Here is a 13,445-nt window from a genome sequence, read left to right as displayed (position 1 = left end):
GCACTTATCAGATGCCCAGTTTCAAGCAGAAAATTATTATTGTCCCAATTAAACTTTTTTCTTTCTTCATTTTTTCTGTATCTCTCCTTCCTTCCTACCATCCTTTCTTCTTTTCTTCTCCCTTTCTCTCACTCTCTTTTTTCTTTTCCCTTTAAATGCATTCCCACAATTCTCAAAATGTCATGTGGAAAGATCCTACAACAAACAAGTAAAGTAAATATGTTCCTATGGCATTTTGTATAGTAATGAACTCCACTTAAAAGCAAGATAGCAAGATTTTCCTCAAAGGCTAGTGTTTTGTCCAAAATTTGATATGAATATTTTCTTTCTAGCAACTACAGATTAAAGGAAAAGGAAAAAAATAATCTCTCTTAAAACAACTAGAAAGACCAGTGTGGAAAAGTAAAAAACAAACAAACAAACGAAATCTACTTAAAAATATTTGATACCCATGCAGGCAGAAAGGAAAAGAGATATGACCAGAGAAGTGAATCAAGCATTTGGGTTATTTTTTTCCCTAGAATAGTTCCCTAATGGTAACAGTATTATTAATATATGAGAAACTGAATTCAGTCAGACTCATAGGTATGAGAGAAGAAGGACTGGAATTTACAGAACACCAAAGAGGAGGTTCCCTAGCAAACATGCCAAAGTTTACATAGGAAACTTTAATAAAGGGCTACACACTAAGAATAAGGGTAAACCAGAAATGGAGCAACCTTAACAAGAATGAATGAAAGCCCAGACTTGAATTGTACCTATATGTGAGTTAATTGAAGTAATTTGAAATTATTAATGCCCCTAACCTAATTTCCTGCCAAAAACTAAATCTTCCAGAGCCTCAATTTTTCTCTATTATTTATCACATATAATGCCTAGAACTTACTCAAATTAAGCAGAATTACAAGGATGTAAGATTATATGCCCAAAACTTTAGCTATATGAAGTATTTATTATGGGAAATTCAAATAATGAAAATGCCAGAAACAAATTTTATAAAAATTAAGACTGCTATGTTCAAGCAATTAAAAGACAAAATTGAGAACTTTGAAGAAAAAGTGAAAATTATTTTTAAAAAGTGAAAATTATAGAACTGAAAAATACACCAGACAAAATTAAGAATTCAATGAATGAGTTATAGTTGAAGAGAAATTAATAAACCAGATGATAAATCAGAAAAGATATGCTGATTGAAAAGAATGGAAAGTGTAAAAAGGAGGCATAAGAGAAATATGAGACATGATATAAAGTAAAGGCATAATATATATTCATTTGAAGCCATGAATGGAAAGAAAATAAATGGAATGAGGTACAAGCAATCATTGAAGAGGGAGTGGCTGATAATGTTCCAAAATTGGCAAATGACATCAAGTAATAAGCTTTATGAATCTTAGGATAAACAAAAATAATATCAGCAATAACAACATCAAAAACTGCCTGGAAATAAAACTCCTGAAAGGCCAATAAAAAAGGGAAAAAGTCTAATATTCTTCTCTCCCCAACTCTGTAGTAGCCTTGAAAATCATCAGGTTTGCAACTACAGTAGCTGTAAAAACCAGTAGCCTCATTGGCACCGGAAAAGGACAGATTTGGGAGCTCCTCAAAAGCCACATCCCAGACAATCGCCTCTATTAACTCTTTTGGCAATTCACTGTAAAGCTCCATTTTCAGAGCTTGTATTTATTTGACCTGACTCAGAGCTGTGAAAATAATGCTATCTCCAGTGAACTTGTCAAAAAAAATCAAGAACAACTGTTTAACAACACAGCTGACTGAGTTAGCATTATGAATTGGGGCTACCAAGTGGCTGATTAAAAAAATCAAAAGGAAAACTTGAAAATAATATGTCCATAAGGGACTTTGATAAATTCCAACATATATCTGGAAATCTAGAAGGTCATGCAAAAATGCAGCAATGAGAGAGGCAGAGCAAGATAGAACAGAAAACTCCAGAGATTGTCCTCCCTACTCCGTAAACCAAGTTAACAACTATCTACAAAGAAAAAATACCTTCATAAGAACCAAAAATAAGGTGAGCACTCACAGTACCTAATTTTAACTTCATATCACTGAAAGGGGCACTGAAGAGCTAAGAAAAACAGTCCTGATTCACTGATGCCACCCCTCCCCTACCCAAGGCAGTGGTGGCATGTTGCTGCCAGCATCTCTGGGCACTGGGGGAGGGAGAACATAGCAATTGTGAGGCACTGAACTCAATGCTGTCCTGTTAGAGTAGAAAGGAGACCCAGACCAAACTCAGCTGCTGCCTGCCCACAGAGGGAGCATTTAAATAAGACCTAGCCAGAGGGAAACTGCTGATCCCAGTGGGCTGAACTTGAGTGCTCTCAAACTTCCCACCTAGGTCCAAAGTGCTCTCTGTCTTTAAGTAAACTTGAAAGGCAGTCTAGGCCACAAGAACTGCAACTCATAGGCAAGTCCTAAGGCTGAACTAGGCCCAGAGACAGTAGACTGGGGCCATGGGGGGGGGGTGTTGGGGGGGGGGGGATAGTGACATATTAAGATACCAGCTAGGACAGCCAAGGGAGTGCTGGCATCACCCCTCCTCCAACCCCAGGCTGCATAGTTCATGACTTCAAAGAGACCCCTTTCTTCTGCTTGAGGAGAGGAGAGGGAAGAGTGGGGAGGACTTAGTCTTGCATCTAGGATACCAGCTCAGCCAAAGTAGGATAAGGCACTGGTCAGATTCGTGAGGCCCTTGTTCCAGACCCGAGCTCCCAAATGACGTTTCTAGACACATCCTGGGCCAGAAGGGAAGCACTACCTTGAAGGAAAGGACCCATTCCTGCCAGCATTTATCACCTGCTAACTGAAGAGTTTTTAGGTGCTGAATAGCAGAGATACCCAGGTATACATTGAGGGCCTTGATGAGCCTCTGAGACTTGCCGGGTTCAGGTAAGATTCAGCACATTACAAGCTGTGGTGGCTACAGGGCAAAACTACTTCTGTTCGAGAAAAGCAGAGGAAAAGTAAAAGGGTCTTTGTCTTGCACCTTAGGTACCAACACTGCCACAGATGAGTAGAGCACCAAGTGGACTCTTGGGGTCCCTGATTCCAAGACTTGACTCTTGGATGGCATTTCTAGACCTTCCATAGGTCAGAGGGGTCCCACTGCTCTGAAGGGTGAGTCCTGGGCCATACAACATTCACCACAAGCTGACTTAAGAGACCTTGGGCCATAAGAGAATATCAGCAATAGTCTGGAAATACTTCTTATAACCAGAGGTGGCAATGGCTACAGGGTGAGACACCACTGCTTCTTGAAAGGGGAGGGAATGGTGGGAAGGACTGCATCTTGTGATGTGAGTTCCAGCTTGGCTGCAATACATTAGAAAACCAGGTAGACTTCTGAAGTTTTTGACTAGTACCTGACTCCAGAATGGCACTTCTGGATCCCCCCAGAGTCTGGGGGACTTCACTGCCCTGAAGGGAAAAACACAGGCCTGGCTGGCTTTGCCACCCGTTGATTGCAGAGCCCCAGGGCCTTGAGAAAACATAGTCAATAGCCAAGAAGTGGTAACAGCAGGCCTTGGGCAAGACACAGCAGGCTTCTGCTCTGACCCAGTGCAGTCATAGTAGTGGTAGACACAGGGGCACTTGTGTAAATTCACCTCCAGCTTTAGACAGCTTAGAACAGAGACAGAGACTATATATTTGGGAGAAAGTAAGGGAAGAGAACAAGAGTCTCTGCCTTGTAATCCAGAGAATTCTCCCAGAAACTGTCCAAGATCATCAAGGTGGTATTCTAAGAGTGTCCAAGAACCATAGCATTAATAGGCTTGGGGTGGCCCCTAAAGCAGAAAAAGCTTAGATCACAACATTCACATCCTTTCAAATATTTGGAAAGCCTTCTCCAAAAGGATGGCTACAAATAAGCCCAGAAAGTGAAGTCTATGATAAATATCTAATTCTCCAGTGCCTAGACACCAAAGAACATCTACTAATATCAACACCATCCAGGAAAATGTGACCTCACCAAACGAACTAAATAAGGTACCAGGGACCCATCCTAGAGAAACAGAGACATTTGACCTTTAAGAAAGACAATTCAAAATAGCTGTGTTGAGAAAACTCCAAGAAATTCAAGATAACACAAGAAGGAATTAAGAATTCTATCGAGATATTTTTTTAAAATCAAGCAAAAATTCTGGATCTGAAAAATGCAATTAGAGTATTGAAGAATGTGTCAGAGTCTTTTAATAGGATGGATCTAGCAGAAGAAAGAATTAATGAGCTTGAAGACAAGCTATTTGAAAATACACAGAAGAGCCAAAAGAAAGAATAATCAAAAACAATAAAGCACACATACAGGGTCTAGATATAATAGCCTCAAAAAGGCAAATTTAAGAGTTATTGGCTGAAAGATGAGGCAGAGAAAGATTGAGGTAGAAAGTTTATTCAAAAAGATAATAGCATAGAACTTCCCAAACCTTCCCAACAGATATACTGAAAGATATCAATATCCAAGTTTAAGAAATCAATAGAACACCAAACTACCTGAAGGCATTTAATAACTAAACTCTCAAAGGTCAAGGATGAAGGACGAATCCCCAGAGCAGCAAGAGGAAAAAAACAAACAACATACAATGGAGTTCCAATCTGTCTGGCAGCAGACTTTTCAGTAGAAATCTTACAGGACGGGAGAGAGTGGCAAGAGATATTCAAAGTGTTAAAGAAAAATAATTTTTATCTTAGAATACTATATCTAGCAAAAATATCCTTCAAGCAGTAAGGAAAAACAAAGACTTTCCCAGACAAAATCTGAAAAGTTTCATCAATACCAAACCTGTCCTACAAGAAATGTTGAGGGGAGTGCTTCAAACAGAAAGAAGAAAATCACTAATGAACAATAAATAATTACTGAAAGTTCAAAACATACTGGTAATAGTAAGTACACAAAAAAACACAGACCATTATAACACTGTAGCTGAGGTGTGTAAACTACTCATCCTAAGTAGAAAGATTAAACAATTAACCAATCAAAAACAATAACTGCAACAACTTTTCCAGGTATATGAAGTATGATTAGATTCAAACAGAAACTATAAAAAGTTAAAAAGTAGGGTGACAAAGTTAAGGGAAGTTTTTATTGGTTTCTTTTTGCTTTTGTGTTTGTTTATGCAAATAGTGTTAAGTTATTATTAGGTTAAAATAATGGGTTATAAGATACTATTTGCAAGCCTCATGGTAATCTCAAACCAAAAAACACACAATGGCTAAACAAAAAATAAAAAGCAAGAAACTAAATCGTAACACCAGGGAAAATCATCTTCATGACAGGAAGGAAGGAATAAAAGAAAGAAAGAGAAGACCACAACAAACCAGAAAACAAATAATAAAATGGCAGGAGTAAGTCCTCACTTATCAATAATAATATTGAATGTAAATGGACTAACTCTCCAATCAAAAGATATAGGCCAACAGAATGGATAAACTAAACAAGACCCATCAATCTGTTGCCTACAAGAAACACACCACCTATAAAGACACACAAAGACTGAAATGAAGGAATGGAAAACGATATTCCATGTCAACGGAAACTACAAAAGAGAAGGAGTAACTACACTTATATCAGACAATATAGATTTCAAAACAAAAACTATAAGAAGAAACAAAGAAAGTAACTATATAATGATAGAGGGATCAATTCAGCAAGAGGATATAACAATTTTAAATATATATGCACCCAAAACAGGAGCACCCAAACATATAAAGGAAATACTATTAGAGCTAGAGAGAGATAGGCTCCAACACAACACTAGCTAGAGATCTTAATACCCTATTTTCAGCATCGGACAGATCTTTCAGACAGAAAATCAACAAGGAAACATCAGACTTAATCTGCACCATAGATAAAATGAAGGTAGTAGATACAGAACATTTTATCCAAGAGCTGCAGAATACACATTCTTTTCCTCAGCGCATGGATCATTCTCAAGGACAGACCATATGTTAGATCACAAAACAAGTTTTAAAAATTTAAAAAATGGAAATAATATCAAGCATCTTCTCTGACTGCAATGGAATAAAACTAGAAATTAATAACAAGAGGAATTTAATAAATTACAAGAATACATGGAAATTAAACAACTTGCTGCTGGATGACCAGTGGGTCAGTGAAGAAACTAAGAAGAAAATTGAAAAAATTCTTGAAACAAATTATAATGGAGACACAACATAGGAACCCCTATGGGATACAGCAAAAGCAGTACTAAGAGGGAAGTTCATAGCTATAAGTGACTACATTAAAAAGGAGAAAACACTTCAAATAAACAATCTAATGATGTATTTTAAAGAGCTAGAAAGGGAAAAGTAATCCAAACACTAAATTAGCAGGACAAAATAAGTAATAAAGGTCAGAGCCAAAATAAGTGAAATTGAAATTAAAAAATACAAAAGATCAATAAAAAAGGTTCATTTTTCTGAAAGGCTAAACAAAATTGACAACCTTTTAGCCAGACTAAGAAAAAATGAGAGATGATCGAAATAAATAAAATCAGAAATAAAAAAGGAAGCATTACAGCTGATAATTGCAGAAATTCATAGGATCATTAATGGTTACTATGAGCAACTATATGCCAATAAATTGGAAAGTCTAGAATAAATATATAAATTTCTATATACATACAACCTACCAAAATTGAACCAGGAAGAAATTCAAAACTTGAGCAAGCCAGTAACAAGTAACAAGATCAAAGCCATAATAAAAAGTCTTACAGTAAAAAAAGTCCGGAACCTGATAGCTTCACTGCCAGATTCTACTAAACATTCAAAGAACAACTATTACCAATTGTACTCAAACTATTCAGAAAAATAGAGAATACTTGCAAACTCATTCTGTGAAGCCAGTATTACCTTGATATACCAAAACCAGATAAAGACATATTTTTTAAAAAAAGAAAACTACAGGCCAATATCACTGATGAATATTGATGCAGAAATCCTGAACAAAACACTAGCAAACCAAATTGAACAATACATTAGAAAGATCATCCATTATGACCAAGTGGGATTTATCCCTGGGTGCATGGATGGTTCAACATATACAAGTCAATCAATATGATACATCATATCAATAGAATAAAGTATAAAACGCATATGATCATTTCAATTGATGCTGAAATGCATTTGATAAAATTCAGCATTTCTTCATTGTAAAAACCCTCAAAAAACTGCGTGTAGAAGGAAAATACCTCAACACAATAAAAGCCATATATAACAGACACACAGCTAGTATCATACAGAATGGGGAAAAACTGAAAGCCCTTCCTCTAAGATCTGGAACACAACAAGGATGCCCACTGTCACCTCTGTTATTCAACATAGCACTGGAAGTCCGAGCCAGAGCAATCAGACAAGAGAAATATATAAAGGACTTCCAAATTGGAAAGGAAGAAGTCAAATAATCCTTGTTTGCTGATGATAAGATCTTATATTTGGAAAAACCTAGAGTCCACAAGAAAACAATTAAAACTGATAAATTCAGTAAAGCTGATGGATACAAAATCAACATACAAAAATCAGTAGCATTTCTGTATGTCAATAGTGAATACTGTGGAAAACAAATCAAAAAGTAATTCCATTTATAATGTCACAAATACAATTAAATACCTAGAAATTAACTTAATCAAAGAAGTGAAAGAGCTCTATAATAAAAGCCATAAAACACTGAAGAAATTAAAAAGGATACAAAAAACTGGAAATACATTCCATGCCCATAGATTGGAGGAATCAATACTGTTAAAATGTCCATACTACCCAAAGTGATCTATAGATCCAATGCAATACCTGTCAAAATACCAATGATATTCTTCACAGAAAAGAAAAATCTGAAATTTATATGGAACCACAAAAGACTGTTGTGGGAAGTCAGGGACCCTGAAAGGAGGGACTGGCTGAAGCCACGGCAGAAGACCATAAATTGTGAAGATTTCACGGGCATTTATCAGTTCCCCAAATTAATACTTTTATAATTTCTTACACCTGTCTTTACTGCGATCTCTGAGCATAAATCGTGAAGATTTCATGGACATTTATCACTTCCCCAAACAATACTCTTATAATTTCCTATGCCTGTCTTTACTTGAATCTCTTAATCCCGTCATCTTCGTAAACTGAGGATGTATGTCACCTCAAGACACTTTGATGATTGCGTTAACTGCACAAATTGTAAAACGTGTGTCTGAACAATATGAAATCCGGGCACCCTGAAAAAGAACAGGACAACAGCGATGTTCAGGGAACAAGGGAAATAACCATAAGGTCTGACTGCCTGCGGGGCTGGGCAGAACAGAGTCATATTTTTCTTACTGCAGAAAACGAGTAGGAGAAAAATCACAGAATTCTTTTCCCAGTAAGGAATAACCCTGGGAAGAGAATGCATTCTCAGAGGAGGCTTGTGGGGGTGTCTGTCTTATGCAGTTGAAGATAAGGGATAAAATATGCCCTGGTCTCCTGCATTGCCCTCAGGCTTGCTAGGATTAGGAAATTTCCACCTGGAGAATTCTAGTCAGAACGGTTCTCTGCTCTTGAACCCTGTTTCCTGTTAAGATGTTTATCAATGACAATGTATGCACAGTGGGACATGGAACATCATCATTAATTATAATTTCATTATGGCCTTGTAACCTTGCTTTGCCCTTCTGTCCTTGTGATCTCTTATTGCCCCTAAAGCATGTAATCTTGTGACCCCCTCCCTATTCACTCCTCCCCTTTTGAAATCCTTAATAAAAAAAGTGCTGGTTTTGCTGCTCAGGGGGCATAATGGAATCTGCTGACTTGTGATGTCACCCCCAGAGGCCCAGCTGTAAAATTTCTTTCTTTTGTACTCTTTCTCTTTATTTATCAGACCAGTCAACACTTAGGGAACATAGAAAAGAACATACATTGAAATATTGGGGGCTGGTTCCCCCAGTAAAGACCCAGAAAAGCCAAAGCTATCCTAAGCCAAAAGAACAAAACTGGAAAAATCATATTTTCCCCTGGCTTCAAATTCTACTACAGAGCTATAGTAACCAAAACAGCATGGTACTGGCATACAAACAGACACATAGACCAATAAAACAGAATACAGAACCCAAAAACAAATCCACACACCGACAGTGAATTCATTTTTGACAAAGGTGCCAAGAAAATACACTGGGGAAAAGATAGTCTCTTCCATAAATGGTGCTGGGAAAACTGGATCACCATAGATCCATGGATCACAAAAGAATAAAACTATTCACCTATCTCATACCATATAAAAATATCAAATCAAAATGGATTAAAGACTTAAATATAAGATCTCAAACTATGAAACTACCACAAGAAAATATTGGGGAAAATATCCAGGACATTGGTCTGGGCAAAGATTTCTTGAACAATACCCCAGAAACACAGGCAAACAAAGCAAACATGGAAAAATGGGATCACATCAAGTTAAAAAGCTTCTGAACAGCAAAGAGTACAACCATCGAAGTTAAGAGACAACTCAGTAAATGGGAGAAAATATTTGCAAACTACCTCCTCTGACAAGCGATTAATAACAAGAACATATAAGCAGCTCAAACAACTCTATAGGAAAAAAATTGAATAATCTGATCAAAAATGGGCAAAAGGTTTGAATAGACATTTTTTCCAAAGAAGACATATAAATGGAAAACAGGCATATGAAAAGGTGATTACCATCACAGATCATCAGAGAAATGCAAATCAAAACTACAATGAGATATTATCTCATTCCAGTTAAAATAGCTTATATCCCAAAGATAGGCAATAGCAATTACTTGTGATGGTGTAGAGAAAAGGGAATCCTTGTACATGGTTGGTGGGAATGTAAATTAGTATGACCACTATAAAGAACAGTTTGGAGGTTCCTCAACAAAACAAAAATTGAGCTACCATATGATTCAGTAGTCCCACTGCTGGATATATACTCAAAAGAAAAAAATATCAGTATATCAAAGAGATATCTGCACTCCTATGTTTGTTGCAGCACTCTTTACAATAGCTAAGATTTGAAAGTAACCTAAGTGTTCATTAACAGATGAATAGATAAAGAAGATAGGATACACATACACAATGGAACACACTGTTCGGCCATAAAAATGAATGAGATCCAGTCATTTACAGCAACAGGGATTGAACTGGATATCATTATGTTAAGGGAAATAAGCCAGGCACAAAAAGACAAACATCACATGCACTCATTTGTGGGATCCCAAACTCAAAACAATTGAACTCATAAACCTAGAGAGTAGAAGAATTGTTACCAGAGGCTAAGAAAGGTAGAGAGGGCTTGGCAGGGGAGATGGGTAAAGTTAATGGTTAGAAAAAAAAATAGAAAGAATGAATAAGACCCACTGTTTGATAGCACAATAGAGTGACTATAATCAATAATCATTGTATATTTTAAAACAACTTAAAGAATGTATTTGGAGTTTTTGTAACTCAAAGGATAAATGCTTCAGGGAATGAATATCCCATTCTCCATGATGTGCCCATTTCACAGTTTCATGCCTGTATCTAAACATCTCATGTACCTAATAAATATATACACTTACTATGTACCCACAAAATTTTTTTTAAATTATTTAAAAAATTCTAAAAAATGTCATGCACAGGACTCTACATGTGCAGGGCTGGGGGCCAGCTCAGGAAAGAGTTGAAAATACCTCATTTCTCACCTATGGTTGACCCTGAGGTTCTGTGTGAGCAAGAATTAAAGGCTAAGGAAGAGTTATAAACTCCCTGTGCAAGCATTGAAATTATACCCAACACACACGCAGAGCCCTTCAGTAAAAGCTAGGAGATATATACATTCAAGTCATTTAAGAAAATATGTCTGATCATTAAAGGGGCTCTTAACTAACTGAACAGAGGCTTCAGTGTCCACACACAACAAATAATACAAGCTTTAGATAGTTAGTCCATGAAAGTCACTAAACAAATGGCAACAATAGTAACAGCAAAGAAAATGACATATTGGTGGCCAGGGAGAATCTGATCCCCAGAGTTGGCACATTATATTATTTAAAATGTTCAGTTTTTGAAACACAAAGAAACATAATAAAAGTATGGTCTATTCACAAAAGAAAAAAAATTGAAGACAATAAAAATGGTCTCTGAGGAAGTCCAAATGTTGGCATTTCTAGATAACTAAAACAATCTAGCACACTGAGACAACTAAGAAAGACACAATGTCATAAGCTGTTTTAAATATCTTCAAAGAACTAATGAAAACCCTGTATAAAAAATTAAAACAAAGTATGAAAACATCTTACCAAAGACAAAATATAACCAAAGAGACAAAAATTATTTTTAACAAAGACCAAATTGAATTTTGGAGTGAAAAGTACACTAACTGATATTAAAAATTCACTAAAGGGGCTCAACAGTAGATCTGAGCAGGCAGAAAAACCAGTGAATTTAAACAAATGTTGATTGAAATTATCCAGTCTGAGGAATGGAAAAAAAATGTGAAGAAAAATAAACACAGTCTCAGAGACTTGTGGGACACCATCAATTATACAAACGTATGCATAATGTCAGTTTCAGAAGCAGAGGAGAGTGAAAGAAATGGAAAGAATAACTGGAGAAATCATGGAGATTATGTAATCTGTCTATCTAACTATCTAATAACATATATATACATATATATATATATATATATATATATATAAAATCACAGAAGAAAAAAATTTCAAATTTTATGAAAAAAGTTAGTCTCCACATCAAAGAAGCTCAACAAACTCCAAGTGGAATAAACTAAAAGCAATCCACACCTTGATATTCAAGGGGTGAAGAGCCAAAGACAGAAAGAATATTGAAATCTGCAAGAAAAATGTGGCTCTTCACTACCAGGGACACTTGATAAAATTAATAGTTGACTTCTCATCAGAAACAACAGAGGCCAGAAGGCAGTGGTATAACGTATTTAAAGTGCTTTAAAAAATAGACTGTCAACCAAGAATTTTATATCCAGCAAAAATCTTTCAAATATTACAGAGAAGGAGTGGTTCTGCACATATGTGCAGACCATATTAGAAATGGATACATAGGCAGTTGTGGTGGTTTTCTTTGCTGAATAAAACACTCTGTGTAGACCTCAATTCTTCAGTGTCTTCTCTTTGGAATTATATAAAGCTCAAAAATGATGTCTTGAACATATGATTCCAAGACAATTGTATTTTCTTCAGAAGGCCACTTCTACCAAGTTGAAGTAGTATATAGGTATTTCTAGATACTTGTTTACCATCAACCTCCATTATACATATCCTACCAGCAATTCTCAAAGTGTAGTCCCCAGACCAGCAGTTTCAGAACAACCTGGGAACATACTAGAATTTCGCATTCTTGAGCGTCACCCAAGACGCACTGAATCAGAGACTCTGAGGCTGGAGCCAGTGCTTAAAAAATACTACATGTTCCTACAAATACTGAATGCATGTGGGGCTTAAAACCTAGATGATGGGTTGATGGGTGCAGCAAATCACCATGGCACATGTATACCTATGTAACAAACCTGCACGTTTTGCACATGTATCCCAGTACTTAAAATATAATAATAAAACTACATGTCTCTGATGCAAATCAAGTTTAAGACTCACTGCCCCACTCCCTTTCCTCTTGTCCTAATACAACTTATTTTTCTTTGTTCATGCTTTTCTTGATGATCTTTTCTCTTCCCTAAATTAAATTTATTTTTCCAACTTTCACCTGTGAAAACACTAGGTTAAACTTCCAAGATTCCACTAAAATGCCAAATCCTTCATGAAGTGCTTACCTGTAAATGGGGTTCAATGATTACCAAGATATATGAAAGGTTCTTATTCAATGCTGGACTCATAGTACCCATTCAACTGATTGACTGAATACCATCCTATTCCAAGTAGGAGAAAATCCAAAAGTTGCTCATATACTATTTACAGAGGAAATGTCAAAGTCGATTTTTTAAAAATCTGTTTATTGGCTGGGCATGGTGGTTCATACTTGTAATCCCAGCAATTTGGGAGGCCGAGGCAGAAGGATCAGTTCGAGACTAGCTTGGACAACATAGTGAGACCCTGTTTCCAAAAATAAATTTTTTTAAATAAACATCTGTTTATATATCTTAGAGTTTAAAATATCCAGCTATTCATCCTTTTTACTTTAAATTTTTTTTTCATCATTCTGAAAGCTGTAGAACAATGGTTCATCAATGTTAGCTTTAATTGGAATCACCTGGAAGGCTTATACTGACACAGATTGCTGTGCCACACTGCCAGAATTTCAATGGCAGTAGGTCTGGTATAGAACTTGAGATTTTGCATTTCTAATAAGTTTCTAGAAAATGCTATGCTCCTGACCCAGAAATCACATGTTGAGAACCACCGCTGTCGAATAAGAACAATTTTACCAGCATTTTTCAAACTGACCTGATTATTTGATTCACTTGGGGTGTGTTG

Source organism: Symphalangus syndactylus, chromosome 2, assembly GCF_028878055.3.
Source record: "Symphalangus syndactylus isolate Jambi chromosome 2, NHGRI_mSymSyn1-v2.1_pri, whole genome shotgun sequence".
NCBI lineage: Eukaryota > Metazoa > Chordata > Mammalia > Primates > Hylobatidae > Symphalangus > Symphalangus syndactylus.
The sequence above is the reverse complement of the archived record's forward strand: the minus strand, read 5'-3'. Positions refer to the sequence as shown.